Below are 16,760 nucleotides of genomic sequence, written 5' to 3'. Positions count from 1 at the left end.
CGGCCGGATTCGAACCCGGGAACTCCGGATCAGTAGCCAAGGGCCCTAACCACTGAGCCCCCGCGGCGAGTGGAGCCTCTGGTCAAAATCTGGAACGCAACGCTGCCTTGACAATGCCATGACGCTGGAGTAGAAAAACGCTACAGCTATCAAGCAATGGCTGCCCAACACGATCGCCAGAAAGCACAGGACGCTGCACAGGACGCGTATTTGACTTAATTAGGCGTCCTACATTCGTCGGCTATATAGACCTTTTTTTTAATTCAAATGCGTCTCAAGCTCTTCGCCTGGTACGCACGGGAAAGAACTCGAGTGTTCTCACTACACAAGAACGTGGTGTGCTCCATTAATTCCGGTGTTTGCAGTTTCGGCCACATCTTTTTCAAAGCAGAAGCTTTACCGGCCGCCTAGCCAAGCCAAGGTGATCGGCGCCGCAATTTGAGCTCGAAGTGGACGAGCAGTAGAGGTGTGGCAGCCACGTAACATACACGTCACTCCAACCCCGACCGGGAGCTATGGCTCTGGGCGACCGGGCGTAGCATCGAACGCAACCAGCGTCCCGTTGAACGCATTGAACTGCACCTGCGTTCTATGAAGAACAATAAACGACGCTGAGCAATGCGAAATATTTGTTCGTCATTATAAGCCTAACCTGGCCTAAACCACAGCCCAACCAAGCATATTGTAACGAAGACAGGACCGGCACAGATCACAGTCTCAGCGAAGTCCAGCGCACACCAGGGAACTCACAAGATGGCTGTCCGAACCACACACACACTTCGTCTTTGTCCACCGGCACACGCACACTTCGTCTTCATCGTCGGCGTGCTCCCATGAGCACGCGCCATTACCCCCTCCATCAAGGCGGCGGCCCGACGCCGGAAACGAACACGAACAGCAAAGGTAATGTTCGGTATAGACGGCGGACGGCAGAGAATACAGAGAGCTGTTAAGCTGGTAAAGCGGCGGGTTGCAGCCTGTCATGGTAGGGCTTCATGCGCACCACGTGGACAGTCTCGGTCGGATGGCGCCGACGTGGTGAGGAGGTCGTGTCCCGCTGAAAAACTTCGTATGGGACATCACTTATACGACGAACCACCTCGTACGGACCGAAGTAGCGTCGGAGGAGCTTTTCGGAGAGTCCGCGGCGGCGCACAGGTGTCCATACCCATACAGAGTCGCCGGGCTCGTACCGAACGCATCGGTGTCAGAGGTTGTAGCGACCAGCGTCGAGTTGTTGTTGATGTCGAATCCGGCACCTTGCGAGTTGGCGGGCTTCTTCAGCCCGCTGGACGAATGTGTCAACGTCAGCGTAGGGGCCGATGTCTCCGTTGTTGTGAGCAGCGGGTAGCATAGCATCCAGCATGGTAGTGACACACCGTCCGTAAACCAGCTGGAAAGGTGTAAGACGGGTAGCCTCCTGTTCTGCCGTATTGTAGGCGAAGGTTGCATAAGGAAGAACTTCGTCCCACGTACGATGCTCAACGTAGACATACATAGCAAGCATATCTGCAAGCGTCCGGTTGAGGCGTTCAGTCAAGCCGTTTGTTTGGGGATGATAGGCTGTTGTCTTCCGGTGACTGGTGTGGGTGAGTTCGAAGAGAGATTGCATTAATGCCGCCGTAAAGGCGGTTCCACGGTCCGTGATGACGACTGATGGCGCACCGTGACGCAAGACAATTGATGTCATAAAAAACTGAGCCACTTCTGCAGCACTAGCGTGGGGGAGCGCCTGTGTCTCGGCGTACCGCGTTAAGTAGTCCGTCACCACAACAATCCATTTGTTCCCAGAGGAAGACAATGGGAATGGGCCCAGCAAGTCCATGCCCACTCGTTGGAAAGGTGTTGTAGGCGGTGGGATGGGCTGGAGAAGCCCTGCGGGTTTAACTGGTGGTGTATTTCGTCGCTGGCAGTCACGGCAGGTCCTCACATATTGCTGGACTGATGAGAGCAACTTTGGCCAGTAATACTTCGCACGAATGCGGGCATACGTCCGCGTAACACCCAAATGGCCAGCCGATGGCTCGTCGTGGCAGGCATGCAAAATTTCTGGGCGGAGTTCGGATGGCACAACCAGAAGAAAGGTTTCCGTGTTTTGGGCGAAGTTCCTCTTGAAAAGGACGCCATCTCGGAGACTGTAGGAACCCAAACCTCGAACGAAAAGCCGCGGAACAGCGACGTTAAGGCCCTCCAGATGCTCGATGAGCGGACGCAACTCTGAGTCAGCCCGTTGACGCCGGGCAATATCGGACGACGTGACGAGAGCAAAAAACGGGAAGTCGTCCTCCGTTTCGGCCGGAGCAACGTCGGCAGGTGCACGTGACAAGCAATCGGCGTCATTGTGCTTACGGCCGGACTTGTACACTACCGTGATGTCGTATTCCTGGAGGCGAAGGCTCCATCTCGCAAGCCGTCCCGAAGGGTCTTTGAGATTGACTAGCCAGCATAACGATGATGGTCACTGACAGCTCGAAACGGGCGACCATAGAGATATGGTCGGAACTTGCTAATCGCCCACACTACCGCAAGGCATTCCTTTTCTGTGGTGGAGTAGTTTGCCTCTGCTTTCGAGAGGGAGCGGCTGGCGTACGCTATGACTTTCTCGTTGCCATCCTGCCACTGAACGAGAATAGCGCCGAGACCAACATTGCTGGCGTCAGTATGAATTTCAGTGGCAGATCGTTCATCAAAATGGGCGAGTATTGGGACAGTTTGTAGGCGGCTGCGTAGCTCGTTGAAGGCAGATTCCTGATCATCATGCCACACAAAAGATACATTGTCTCTAGTAAGCATTGTAAGGGGCTCGGCAATTGTGGAAAAGTTTTCAACGAAACGTCTGTAATAGGCACAGAGGCCCAGAAACGAAAAAATGTAACGAAGACAGGACCGGCCCAGATCACAGTCTCAGCGAAGTCCAGCGCACACCAGGGAACTCACAAGATGGCTGTCCGAACCACACACACACTTCGTCTTTGTCCACCGACACACGCACACTTCGTCTTTATCGTCGGCGCGCTCCCATGAGCACGCGCCATTACCCCCTCCATCAAAAATGTAACGAAGACAGGACCGGCACAGATCACAGTCTCAGCGAAGTCCAGCGCACACCAGGGAACTCACAAGATGGCTGTCCGAACCACACACACACTTCGTCTTTGTCCACCGGCACACGCACACTTCGTCTTCATCGTCGGCGCGTTCCCATGTGCACGCGCCAATATTAAAAACCATTCCCTTGCATAACCACGCTTAGCTGGGCTTTTTTTGTCCTTTCGAACCCGGTGCTCCATCACAAGATGAATCGATACCGAGTAAGGACTCCCGTCGAGTCTAGGGGTAATTTGGAAAAATTAGTACTCTAGTACACTGACATCAAGTTAGGCCCATCCCACAGCACCCACACATATGTTCGCAAAGTGCGCAAACGCGTGCTCAGATAAAGTAAGAAGACACATTTGCGAAGTCAACCACCTGGGTAAGACCGCGATGCATTCGATGCTAACTCCAAAGAAAAAATTCAGGGGGGCACTTTGTTGACCTAAAGTGCGTAGAGGCGAAAGCCTTAAGCACGGTATTGCTGCTTATGTCGCTGATGTGGGGAGAAGATGTTGATTATAGACTACACGACACTTTCGCTGGCGTTCATTAGAGTGCACACTCTTGGTAGCTGGACACAGGAGAGCGTTTAGACAGCTTCCATTCAAATCGGTGTTCAGGAGATGTCTGGCAAGATTTCCTGGGAAAAGCTCCTCTCGAGCGATGGTGGCGCCACTCAATGACGTCACACGCATGCGCAGTAGACTGAAGCGCCGGTGTATTGTCTGCTGGCGCCTTGCATGTGGGCAGCGCATTATCGTATGCGGAGTTCCCAGTTGCGACATACAGCAACCACTAGTATTACTAATTAACCAATTACCAATTACCTAATCAGTCATTATTCATTAACTAGATTTTAATTAATAAAATACTACATAAATGTGAGGACACTTGTCTGCTTACTTGGAGAAATACGAACGCATGTGTTTTGAGGAAAGGTAAGGTTTTTAGGAAAGGACGCAGTAGAGCTCAGATCTCGAAATCTCGGTGGATACCTCAACCACATTTCATTGACAGCTATTGTGTGACACTTTTCTGCGAACATCACCGTTGGCGAGACATGAGCCTTTAAATGCTTTTGTTCGGCAGCGACTGTTCCGTTCTTAGATCTCTCTCTCTCGGAACGCCTAGTCGGGGCAACGAAACCTCAACCGACGCCTGCGAGCCCCAAGCTGCGACAGACTATTCGTATCTCGCCGCGGTGGCTAAGTGGTTTTGGTGCTCACCTACTGATCCGGAGTGCCCGTGTTCAAACTCGACAGCGGCGGCAGCGTTTCGGTCTAGGCGAAATGCAAAGGCGACCGAGTGCTGTGCGATGTCAGGGCACGTTAAAGATCCCCATGTGGTCGAAATATTTCCGGAGCCCTCCCCTATGGCACCTCTTCTTTCAGTCCCTCCTTTATCCCTTCCTTTACGGCGCTGTTCAGGTGTCCGCCGATATGTGAAAGACGCTGCGCCATTTCATTCCTCAAAAACCAAGGTTCAATTCTCTCATAACGCAAAAATCTTTTGTCACAATGCGCATGGAAAAGCAAAATCGGTAATGTTCAGAAAACGTTAATCGATATAAACGAAAGTATATGTTGTAATCAGCGTAAATAGTTGAAAAAGAAATATGAAAAACGGCGGAAATACAGGGCTACTTGACTACCAGAATCTGTGTAGCAAGATTTTTGATATGCAGATTAATTCCCATACAGACAATGAGCGTTCACAGAAAACATGACCGCGAGAACTTCACTTCACTTCACTTTATTCACCTTAAAGACCCCCTTCAGGGGGTATACATAAGGGGTGGGTTAATATGTTGATCAACAAGTACAAGTCATTTCTTTGAAATAATTGCTTAGCGTATCTGAAAATGCAGACAGGTGTGTGATGGCAGCGATATCGGTGGGGAGGCCATTCCAGTCCCCAACAGTTCGGAGAAAAAATGAACCTGAAAAAGTTGCAGTACGCGACACAGGGCGGGCGATCTGAAACGGATGGGCAGTGCGGTGAGATATGCGGTTCGGATGAGTAATGTAGGGTGGTTGATTTAGAGAACTATGGAAAAACTTGTGGAGCAAATAGAGGCTGGCAATGCGGCGGCGGTCTGCGAGGCTTTCAAGAGCGGTATTCTTCTTCAGAGCTGAAACGCTGGTGGTATATGAATATGCAGAGTGAATGAAACGAATGGCGCGGTTCTGAACTGATTCGAGTGCATTTGTTAGGTATGCATGGTGTGGGCTCCAGATGGGGCTGGCGTACTCAAGTTTGGGTCTGATGAGGGTTTTATAAGCGAGAAGCTTCACGTGTTGCGGCGCATGACGAAGATGACGTTTCATGAATCCTAGAGATCTGTTAGTAGATGATATGATTGTGTTAATGTGTGTTCGCCAAGAAAGATCGCTGCAGAGGGTGACACCAAGATACCTAAACGATTGGACGCTTTCTATAAACGAGTTAGCAACTGCATAGGAAAAAATAGGAGGGTTGTGTTGTCGATGAAAGGAAATGAGTGCATTTGTTAGCATTTAGCGTCATTAGCCAGAGGTCACACCATTTATGGACGCTGTTAAGGTCGTTTTGAAGGGCCATTTGATCAGAAATGTTAATGACAGTGCGATAGATTACGCAGTCATCAGCGAAGATACGAATTTTACATGACACATGTGAAGCTAGATCATTAATATATATTAGAAACAAGAGTGGGCCGAGCACAGATCCCTGAGGGACGCCAGATTTAACAGAGAGAGCGCTTGAGCGGTGGTTGTTAATAGAAACGAACTGAGATCGGTTAGCTAGAAATTCTTTAATCCATTGCAGGATATTAGGGTGTAAATTTAAAAGGGCGAGTTTTAGTATTAGGCGCTGGTGAGGTACCTTGTCAAATGCCTTCGCAAAATCTAAAAATAACGCATCGGTCTGCAGGTTGCGGTCAAGGTTAGCATGCACGTCGTGAGTGAAGATTGCCAGTTGGGTTTCGTAGGAGAGCCCCCTACGAAACCCGTGTTGAGCCGGATCAAGGAAGCTGTTTGAATCTAGAAAGTTTATGATATGGGAATAGATGACATGTTCCATGATTTTGCAAGGCACGCTGGTTAAGGAGATGGGACGATAATTTAGCGGAGAATCCTTTTGACCTGATTTGTGGGCCGGGATGACCCTCCCCACCTTCCAGTCGTCCGGTAAAGTTCCTGTCGACAGCGATTGCAGAAACAGTAATGAGAGATAAATGGCAGAAATGTGTTTTGTGTTTTTCAGTACTTTTGAGTTCATTTCGTCCACTCCAGCGGCTGACGAAAGTTTAATTCTGTCGATAAGGTTTTCGATACCCTGCGCTGTGATTTCGATGGGAGACATGCTGGCAGTGTTAGAGTAGGCGGAGTGGGCAATGGTGAGGCAGTTTCGTTTGTGAAAACAGATACAAACGCGCGATTAAATATTTCGGCACATTCAGTATCACTGGCATCCTCGCCTGCGGCATTCGTTAGAGCGATGATGCGAGTTGCTTGCAGATTTATTATTTCCGAAAACCTCCTGGGGTTATTCGTTAGGATTTTTGGTATATCGGTTTGGAAAAATGCTTGTTTCGCGCAGCGAATTGCATTGTAATACGTGTCCTCGGCCTGATAGTACCTATCCCATGCATCTGCGTCTGGGCTCCGTTTCGCTCCACTATAAAGTCGTTTTTTTCTTCTTTCTAATCTCTTAAGGTTGTGTGAAAACCACGGTTTTTGGCGGTTTGCTCGAAAGCTGATAGAGGGAATAAATCTGTTTGTCAGTTCTTCGATCTTCTTTTTGAAAATAGACCAGTTATCATTGACAGACCGGTGATGAAATGTAGATTGAAAATAAGGCAGGAATGCTTCTAGAACAGTAATACATTGAGCGAAAATCGACCCCATTTCAACGCTGGAGCACACAGAGCTCTTCTGTGTCGCCGAACACGTGCACCATTCACCCAGGCAGGACAACTGCTCTTAAAAACGCTGTCATGAGAATAATTCACGCGGCACCGCTCATAGTTCTGCCCGTCCAGCGAGAGGAAGTAAAAAGCGGAACGAATTCTAAAGAGAACGGCGAACAAGGCTGTCGTTCCAGCTGATTGAAAACGCAAAAAGGTCTGTTCCATGACTTAGAGTACACCACATGAATGAACACAGGCGTGATACAGGAGAGAGACGCAACATCGGTCAGAAACGTTGGCGGCCCGTGTCCTACAGCATGCAGGTGTCCCTTGGGTATCTGGTCCCCAGGGTAAGGATCTAGTGGGGGCTGCTAGGGTGCCCACTAGCCACTCCTTATAACTGCCACCACGTGACACCAAATAACATTTGAGGCGTCCAAAAGGCTACCACCAAGAAAGCGAGAGATGAGGGTTCCGCTAAATTTAATATAAAAGTGGCTGGCGGAAGCCGCACGCATCGTTCGTTTGCATCGCAGCCGCGTAAGGAACATCAAAGTCAAGAACGCTGTATGTCAGGCGTGCGTATCACTAGAGAGTTTTAGTTGGGCGGGTTTACGGCCAGCGGAGCTGAGCGGGCCAGCGGATACACCAGCGGATACGTCGCGCAAGAAAAGCGTTTTAGCCCGGCGGAACCCTCAGCGGCTCTAGCGGAGCGCACTGCTGCCCCATCTAGTGGTCAAAATTGGAGTTAGCGTGATACGAATATGAATCACACTTGCTTTTATTTTGGTAGAACTGCTAAATAAAATAGTTTTTTTTAAACATTGCTTTATAATAGTGTTGTTTTGTATGTAATCGCGAGGATGGTATGTTAGAAAAAGTGTTGAGCACTGAAACAGTGCAGTCAAGCCGCAGCCACCAAAGAAGCTGCTTTTTTTGTTTCTCCGGGTTGTTGCTGCTTACAGCTACAGCTGCTTGCACAATGCCGAAGAGCATACTGCAGGACCCGCTGCTTCTTTCTCGACTAAAATGGTCTGAGATTGAAGATCTGCTGTGCCTAGAGGTGTTTGGTGAAACACGGTGTGACCCGCTGTCAGTTCGTGGACTTATCAACATTGATGCTATGGACAGTGGCGTCTTCAGGACGTATTTTCGTTTCGAAAAGGACGATTTACGCGAACTGCAGTCGGCTTTGCGCATTGCCAAAATGGTGGTAACTCCGCAGAAAGTGTCAGTTCCTGGGGACGAGGCTCTATGTATAACCCTTCGACGACAGGCTTATCCGAACCGCCTGTGCGACCTCGAGGACCTTTTCGGGCGGCACAGCTCAGCGCTATCGTCCCTGACAAACGAAGTTCTCCGGCACGTCGACGAGTGCTTCTTCCACTTGCTGGACGACTTCAATAATCACAAGTGGCTGAACCTGAACACGCTTGAGAAATTCTCGCAGGTAAGTCGCAAATACAAAATATTTAAGGTCAGAACTTCGTGTGTCGACATTTATAACACATTTTCTCATTCTTCAGGCCATTCATGCTAAAGGTGCCCCTCTGACTAATTGCTGGGCGTTCATCGACGGCACCGCACGGGCGATATGCCAGCCTTCAAGAGATCAAGAACCTTATTTCAGTGGCCACAAGCGCTTCCATGCTTTGAAGTACCAATCGATAATGTGCCCTAACGGGATCATTTGCCAGTTGGATGGGTCCTACCCCGGCAGCAAACATGATGCTGGTGAGTAAATAGCGAGCAGACCCGTTACATCAAAATGTACAATTTATTTTTACTCTTTCAGGCAACTTCAGGATCAGCAAGGTCTACTCAAAGCTAGAAAAGCTTGTTCAGGGCCAGAGTTATTGCATTTACGGAGACCCTGCTTATCCACTGCGACCACTTCTGCTGAAGCCCTATGGCGGTGTGTCCCTGACTCCGGAGCAATGCGAATTCAACAAGGCAATGAGTGGTGTGAGGCAGGCTGTGGAGTAGGGGTTTGGCAAAATTGCGGGACTGTTCGCCTTTGTCGACTTTAAAAAAAACCAAAAGGTGCGCCTCCAGAACTTGCCACGCATATATAAAGCGAGTGCACTTTTCGCGAACTGTCATACCTGCTTGTATGGTGCCCAGGTATCGCACTACTTTGGCGTTGATCCACCAGAACTTGAGACTTACCTCACCTCTCTGTAGTAACACACAGTTGCAGAAATGGTGGCTTTATTCATGACATTCATTTTAAGTATGATTTCCATTCAAAAATTCAAGCATTTCATTGCGTTGTGCATTGAACATTTTCTGTATGCTGTCAAGCAGTTTCTCATTGTCTCTTTCATGCCGGTAAACTTCCAACTGGTGTTTGCGCTCTTCGAGGTCCAATTTCCGCTCCACTAGAGCGATGCGCCGTGTTTCATTGTCCGCTTTTTGTTTTTCAATAGCAACCTTTTCTTTTTCATTTTGAATCTCCCTCTGGCGTAGTTCGTACTCATTAGCCTCGCGCATTGTGAGCAGCTGAAGTCGTAAGTTCTGTAGTCCTCGGATTCCTGCAAAGACAGGCAGACAGGGTTAGTTCGATCTTTATTTCAAGGAAGTGCATCCACTGGAGCAAAATAGCTGCCATAGTGTTTTTCGACCAGCAATAATGAGTTGGCATGCTACAAGTGCAGCTGAGCTCAGCTTGTATGTATGCAATGTGTATTACAATATGAACATGCATAAAATAGGAAAAAATTGTGTAGCAAGGACAGTAAAAATATTACAATTCCTATGTTTCTGCTTGTGTGACATTTTCATTACGATTTCAGTCAACAGAGTTTCACTTGCAGTGTGTCCTGTGTGCTAACTGCAGAAACCGTAATGACGACGTCATTTAAATTTGTGTTTATGGTGCTTCTATATACGTCATTCTGCCATGCACAGTCCGGAACGAAAGTCGCCAGAATGTGTGAATGACAAACGCCAATTTCTCCCTTACTAGCCGCTACATCAAGACCACACTTGTGCAAGGCAAAGACAAAATCGCATTTTGTACTCTGTGGTAGCGGAATGATACGATTGCTAACATACACGGCAGCTATGTTCATAAATTTCTATCCGAGCCGTCCAGAGATTTTTGTCACCGACTGTACACGCAGTGGAAAATATTCCTTCATGTCTTGCCTGTAGTCGTGACAGGCAGAAGCTGTCGCCCAGCTGAAGACTGGTGCGGCCCTCTGGCTGATCCACTTGTCTGCTGGTGGGATTGCCCTGCGGGGTCATGGTGCTGCTGCTGAAGGCCACTTGTTGAGGGCGAACCTTCTCGTCCATCTGTCTCTGGCTGCTCGGCCTCTCCATAAGCAGCAGTATCAGCAGGAGGTGGCGTATCCGGAGGATTTTGCCCAATCGTGCTTAAAAGGAGCCGAGTAGCAGGAGATTCTGGCTGTAATGTACGAGAAAAAGGAGAGGCGAAATGACAGCAGTCATCCTGACAGCATCTTTTCCTCCGACTCGATCCCATAAAAATAAGCACACTCGCACACTCTAGCTCGCCTATTAATTCATCCAAGCCTCAACTGCCGAGTATTAAGTGAGCCCACTTTATAATTACAGAACCATAATTACAATTGCTTAACCCCACAAGAATACAAGTTAAACATTGAGGCTAGCCGTCTTGGAAGTAGGGCTTACAAAGACTGTCCACACACCTCAATGCGTTTTTTCGGCTGTATGAACATGCATGCGACACAGACGAAGCCCTTGAAGTCCAGTGTTTCATTTGTACAAAGACATATTCCTGATTAAGACCCACAACTTTCGCGTTTTCCATGCGCTTTTAAATTTCAGCCGGCGAAAATAAAAAGCCGAAACGTGCGAAACTAGACGTGCGCGTGACAAAACTTACCAGCTATCTCTCCGAGCACGCAACTCTGAGAAGGCGCCGTGACAGAAGCGCTGCAGTCACCTCCCGCTGCCAGCACCAGGGTGGTGCTACCTGCCCGTGTGTCCATTACGGACCTCTTCACGGAGGTAGTGCGGTCAGTAGTTGCTTGTCGCTTCCTGTTAAGTACGCTGCCGCCCCTTCGGGGAATTATCCGGGGCTCATAGTTTATAGCCCGGGCGTAATCCGACAGGTCCTGCAGAATCTGTTCCTTCTCGGAGTACTGCTCCTCAATCCCCGACCTGAATGCACAACATGTACGTCACACAAACAAGTGCACCAGAGCGCATGACCGTTTTTGCTGTAAAGAACAACAAAACTCACTTCTTCAGGTTTCTTGCGTCTTGTTGCCTGCAATATCCTATGAGGAGATCGATCCGGTCTTTCACACCGCGCAGTGTAAGCTCGCGGCTTATCGCTTGCTTTACATTTGCGATTACAGTCATCCACTTGTGTCATCACCAAATGGCCTCGTCGCTGCAACTTCGCGTAGCAGACAGAGGTCTTCCTGCGCGGTGTAGCACTTACGCGACTTCTTCGCTTGCAAACGGGCCTGCGCCGTGGTCGGCGCAGTCGGCGATGCGTCTGTGTAGCAGGCCGCCATGTTGAATTACCCATACACGCCCGCGCGCGCTGGGAGACGCTCACGCGACGCGTACGCTCTGCTGGGAAAGGCCGCCCAGTGGACGTAAGCGCCGCTGCGTAAACCCGCTCGCTTCCTCAGCGTTGTGCGCATGCGCAGTGGCGTCCCCGCCCAACTAAAACTCTCTAATAATAATAGGTGGTTTTTGGGGAAAGGAAATGGCGCAATATCTGTCTCATATATCGTTGGACACCTGAACCGCGCCTTAAGGGAAGGGAAAAGGGAGGGAGTAAAAGACGAACGGAAGAAAGGGGTGCCGTAGTGGAGGGCTCCGGAATAATTTGGACCACCTGGGGATCTTTAACGTGCACTGACATCGCACAGCACACGGGCGCCTTAGCGTTTTTCCTCCATAAAAACGCCCCGCCGCGGTGGCTCAGTGGTTAGGGCGCTCGACTACTGATCCGGAGTTCCCGGGTTCGAACCCGACCGCGGCGGCTGCGTTTTTATGGAGGCGAAACGCTAAGGCGCCCGTGTGCTGTGCGATGTCAGTGCTCGTTAAAGATCCCCAGGTGGTCGAAATTATTCCGGAGCCCTCCACTGCGGCACCTATTATTCCTTTCTTCTTTCACTCCCTCCTTTATCCCTTCCCTTACGGCGCGATTCAGGTGTCCAAAGATATATGACAGATACTGCGCCATTGCCTTTCCCCAAAAAACCAATTTTTACTCCATAAAAACGCAGCCGCCGCAGTCTGGTTGGAACCCGGGAACTCCGGATCAGTCGTCGAGCGCTCTAACCACTGAGCCACCGCGGCGGGTCAGCGTAGGTTCCCTATACATTAACGGCCGCGATCTTTGTGCGTGTTCTAAGGCTCAGCAACAGCGTAGGTTCCCTATACGTTAACGGCAGCGATCTTTGTGCGTGTTCTAAGGCTCGGCAACAGCGCTACGAGCGGCGAACGGGTTTCGATGATCCGAGAACCTGTGCCTTCAAAATGTGGAACGCAACGCTGCCTTGACAATGCCACGACGCTCGATTAGAGATACGCTACTGTTATCAATCAAAGGCTGCCTCACACGAACGCCAAAAAACAGAAAACGCAGCACCGGACGCGTATTTGACCTTGCCTAGACCGATCGAAAGCAGTGATAATCGCTGGGTGTTGCCGTCCCATAATATGCTACCCTTGGTCTTACAAAACTGAGTGGTCGTTTACTGAGGAGTGCTACACTCGTTGGCTATACAGACCACATTTTTTTTTATTCAAACGCGTCTCAAGCTCTTTGACTGGCACGAACGGGAAAGAACCCGAGTGCTCTCCCTATACAAGAATGCGGTGTCCTTCATTGTTCAAGGTGTTTGAAGGTTTCACCACACCTTTTTCAAAGCGGTAGCTTTTCTGGCTGAGTCCAGCGAAGGTCATCGGTATCGCAATTCGACTTTCTAGTGGAGGAGCGGTGGTGGTGTGGCAGCCACGTGACATACAAGTCACTCCTTGCCTGGCCGGGAGCTTTGGCTCTGGCTGACCTGGCGTCGCGTCGAACGCAACCAGCGTTACGCTGAACGCATCAAAGTGCACAGGCGTTCCATGCACATGGTTAATGAATGCAGCGCGAAAAGAAAAGGACAAACGATGATGTGCACAGGACTAGCGCTCAGGACAGGACTCAGCGCCAGTCCTGTGCAGTTCTTCGTTTGTCGCTGTCCTTTCGCGCTGCATTCTTTAACCCTGATCACTGACCAACAATCCCAAACAGCCACTTTAGTCCATGCGGAACTCACTTTCATGCCCTGCGCATGCGATGCCGGCAGACGCTTTCCCGCTCCACTCGGTCAAGGTGTGTGACGTCACGGAGCAAGTAAACAGCGCACATGGGATGCCTCCTTTCCTCATCTCCGCAACGCAGCGATAGAGCGCACATCTGCCGGAGCTCTGCACGGCGAACGTTGCATCGAACAGAACCACCGTGCCGCTGAGCGCATCGAAGTGCCCCTGCATTATAAGCAGACCCCACATCACGCATGCGATGCCGCGTCTGTAAGACAAAATAATCAGGAAATTGTCACGGATCTACCCAGAGAACACTCGGACTGAAATAATGGACTAGGCAACGGGTGTACCCACACAGACGCACATTTAATACACCCAACGAGACACACACGCTAGCACACAAAGCTAACAATACTAACACAAAACGCAGACTATAAATACAATACACACGACCCGGGAACTCTGCTACCAGCGTCTACTACTAGTGTTCTACTGTTAGCGGTCGGCGTTCGTGCTCACGGTTGGTTCGGTGCAGCTGCGGCGTTGTGTGGGTCCAGTAGCCGCAGTCGAGATGGCGTTCGACTTGCTACGGCTGGCGTCGCTGGCTGCGTCGTACAAGCTCCCGGTCCAAGCGCCCGTGGAGATGATGCCGGCGTTGTTAAAGTTGGGGGCACCACCCGGATGGGTGGCAACAGCGCTGGAGACAATCCTGGCAGTAGCATGTGGTAGAGTCCTCAGTTAACTCCCCGGAACGAGCTCAGAAACGGCAGAAAGTCCACGATGCGAAGCCGTAGAACGCGAGCTCAACGGAGCAGTAGCCGTCGTCGCTCTCTTCCAGCCGAAGCGTCCCTGACGCACCGGAGCCCCCGCTTCTCTGTTCTTCCCCCCCCCCCCCCGTGCCTCACTCTCCCTCGCCCGTTTATAGCCTTGGCGTTAGTCCACCTAATCCATGCCGCCGTCTTCTGCTTCTTCTCTTCTCCACCAATCATCTCTCTCCACCTCACCAAATGCTTCTTCATCTTTATTTTTCGGTTAATCCAGTCATTTTCTTCACTCCTGTTCCCTTCATAATTTTATTTTAGACTCCTTATTATATGTGACAGAAATATAAACGACGCTAAACAGTGGTGTTCTATGCAGACACCACTATCACGCATGCGATACCGCGTCTGTAAGACAAAACAACCAGGAAAAATGAACGACACTAAACAATAGTGTTCTATGCAGACCCCACTATCACGCATTCGTTGCCACGTCTGTAAGAAAGAACAATCAGGAAAAATAAACGAGGCTAAACACTCATGTTCTATGCAGACCCCACTATCACCCATGCGATTCCGCGTCTGTAAGACAAAACAATCAGGAAAAATATACGACGCTAAACAATGGTGTTCTATGTTGTTTTCGTCTTTAAGAGCATAACCTGGCCTAGACCACATCACAACCAAGCATATTTTTTTCGCTTGCATAACCACGCTTAGCTGAGCTTTTTTTTCTTTCCAACAATGACCCGGTGCTCCATCATAAGTTGAGTCGATACCGAGTAAGGACTTCCGTCGAGTCGAGAGGTAATTTGGAGCCAGTAGTATTCTAGTACGCTGACATCAAGTTAGGCCCATCCCAGAGCTGCCAAACATATGTTCGCAAAGTGCGCAAACGTGTGCTCAGATGAAGAAAGAATACTTACGTTTGCGAAGCCGCCACCTGGGAAAGAACGCGATGCATTCAGTTCCAACGCCAGAGAAGAAGAAATTCAGGGGGTACTTTCTTGACCTAAAGTGCGGTGAGGAGAAAGCCTTTAGCGCGGTGTTGCTGCTTGTGTCGCTGATGTGTGGTGAAGATGTTGATTAAAGACTACACTGCACTTTCGCTGACGTTCATTAGCTCGCGCACGCTTGGTTGCTGGAGACAGGAGAGCTCTTAGGCTGCATCCATCCAAATCGGCATTCAGGAGGCGTCTGGCAAGATTTTCAGGGGAGCGCTCCTCTCGAGAGATGGTGGCGCCACTCAGTGACGTCACACACATGCGCAGTCGGCTGAAGCGCAGGTGCATTGCCTGCTGATGCCTTGCACGTGCGCAGCGCATTATCGTATGCGGAGATCCCAGTTACGACATGCACCAACCTCTAGATTTACTAATTAACCAATTACCAATTAACTAGATACTCATTACTAATTTTAATTAATAGAAGACCATTTAGCTGTGAGGACACATGTCTGCTTACGTGGAGAAATCTGAACGCATGTGTTTTGAGGAAAGGCAAGGTTTTTAAAGAAAGGAAGCAGTAGAGCTCAGATCTCGAAATCTCGGTGGATACCTCAACCACATTTCATTGACAGCTATTGTGTGACACTTTTCTGCGAACATCTCCGTTGCCGAGTCGCGAGCCTCTAAAGGCTAATGTTCGGCAGCGACTGTTCCGTTCTTAGACCTCTCTCTCTCGGAACACCTAGTCGGGGCGACGAAAACACAACCGACGCCTGCTACCCCCAAACCGCGACAGACTATTCGCATCTCGCCGCTGTGGCTAAGTGTATGGTGCTCAGCTACTGATCTGGAACACTCGGGGTCGAACCCGACCGCAGCGGCAGCGTATCGATGGAGGTGAAATGCAATGGCGACCGAGTGCTGTTCGATGTTAGTGGACTTTAAAGATCCCCATGTGGTCAGAAATTATTCCGGAGCCCCCACCACATCGCCTGTTTCTTCCTTCACTCCCTTCTTTATCCCTTCCCCTACGGTGCGGTTCAGGTGTCCGCCGATATGTGAGAGATAGTGCACCATTTCCTTTTCCCAAAAACCAATTTCCAATTTTCTCATAACCAACGCAAAAATTTCTTGTCACAATGCGCATAGAAAAGCACAATCGGGTAAAGTTTAGAAAAGTTAATCGATATAAACGAAAGTATACGTTGTAATCAGTATAAATAGTTGAAAAAGATATGAAAACAGGCGTAAATACACAGCTACTTGTATACCAAAATCTGCGCAGCAAGATTTTTGATAATAATAATAATAATAAAAATAATAATAATAATAATAATAATATTAATAATAATAATAATAATAATTGGTTTTTTGGGGGAAGGAAATGGCGCAGTATCTGTCTCATATATCGTTGGACACCTGAACCGCGCCGTAAGGGAAGGGATAAAGGAGGGAGTGAAAGAAAGGAAGAATGAGGTGCCGTAGTGGAGGGCTCCGGAATAATTTCGACCACCTGGGAATCTTTAACGTGCACTGACATCGCACAGCACACGGGCGAATTAGCGTTTTTCCTCCATAAAAACGCAGCAGCCGCGGTCGGGTTCGAACCCGGGACGTCAAGCCCGTGTGTTCGAGGAATGCACAGAGGCTCACCAAAGTTCGCTCACGAGTGCGCGCACTGCCCTGCGGCCACAATAGCGTCTTGATGGAGTATGGTAGTATGTATACCGTGGATCTCAAGGCCCCTTATTAAGCTAATTAAAATAAAAAATAAACTATCAGTCCTTCCTGCAAACCCGT

The 16,760-nt window shown here is 49.5% G+C and overlaps 1 long non-coding RNA gene and 1 pseudogene across 1 annotated transcript in view; one reads left to right on the top strand and one right to left on the bottom strand.

Moving 5' to 3' along the window:
• LOC144134650 (uncharacterized) overlaps window positions 1-14,074 on the bottom strand; it is a 96,369-nt gene extending 82,295 nt beyond the window's left edge. The window contains exons 1-2 of the long non-coding RNA XR_013315194.1: window positions 13,772-14,074; window positions 13,264-13,474 (exon numbers count right to left, since the gene is read on the bottom strand). This is a non-coding gene — a long non-coding RNA (uncharacterized LOC144134650). The remainder of the gene's footprint in view (window positions 1-13,263; window positions 13,475-13,771) is intronic.
• Window positions 7,971-9,293, top strand: LOC144134649 (uncharacterized; annotated as a pseudogene).
• Window positions 14,075-16,760: the final 2,686 nt, after the last annotated feature.

Source organism: Amblyomma americanum, chromosome 5 (genome assembly GCF_052857255.1).
Source record: "Amblyomma americanum isolate KBUSLIRL-KWMA chromosome 5, ASM5285725v1, whole genome shotgun sequence".
Classification (NCBI taxonomy): domain Eukaryota; kingdom Metazoa; phylum Arthropoda; class Arachnida; order Ixodida; family Ixodidae; genus Amblyomma; species Amblyomma americanum.
The sequence above is the reverse complement of the archived record's forward strand: the minus strand, read 5'-3'. Positions and strand labels throughout refer to the sequence as shown.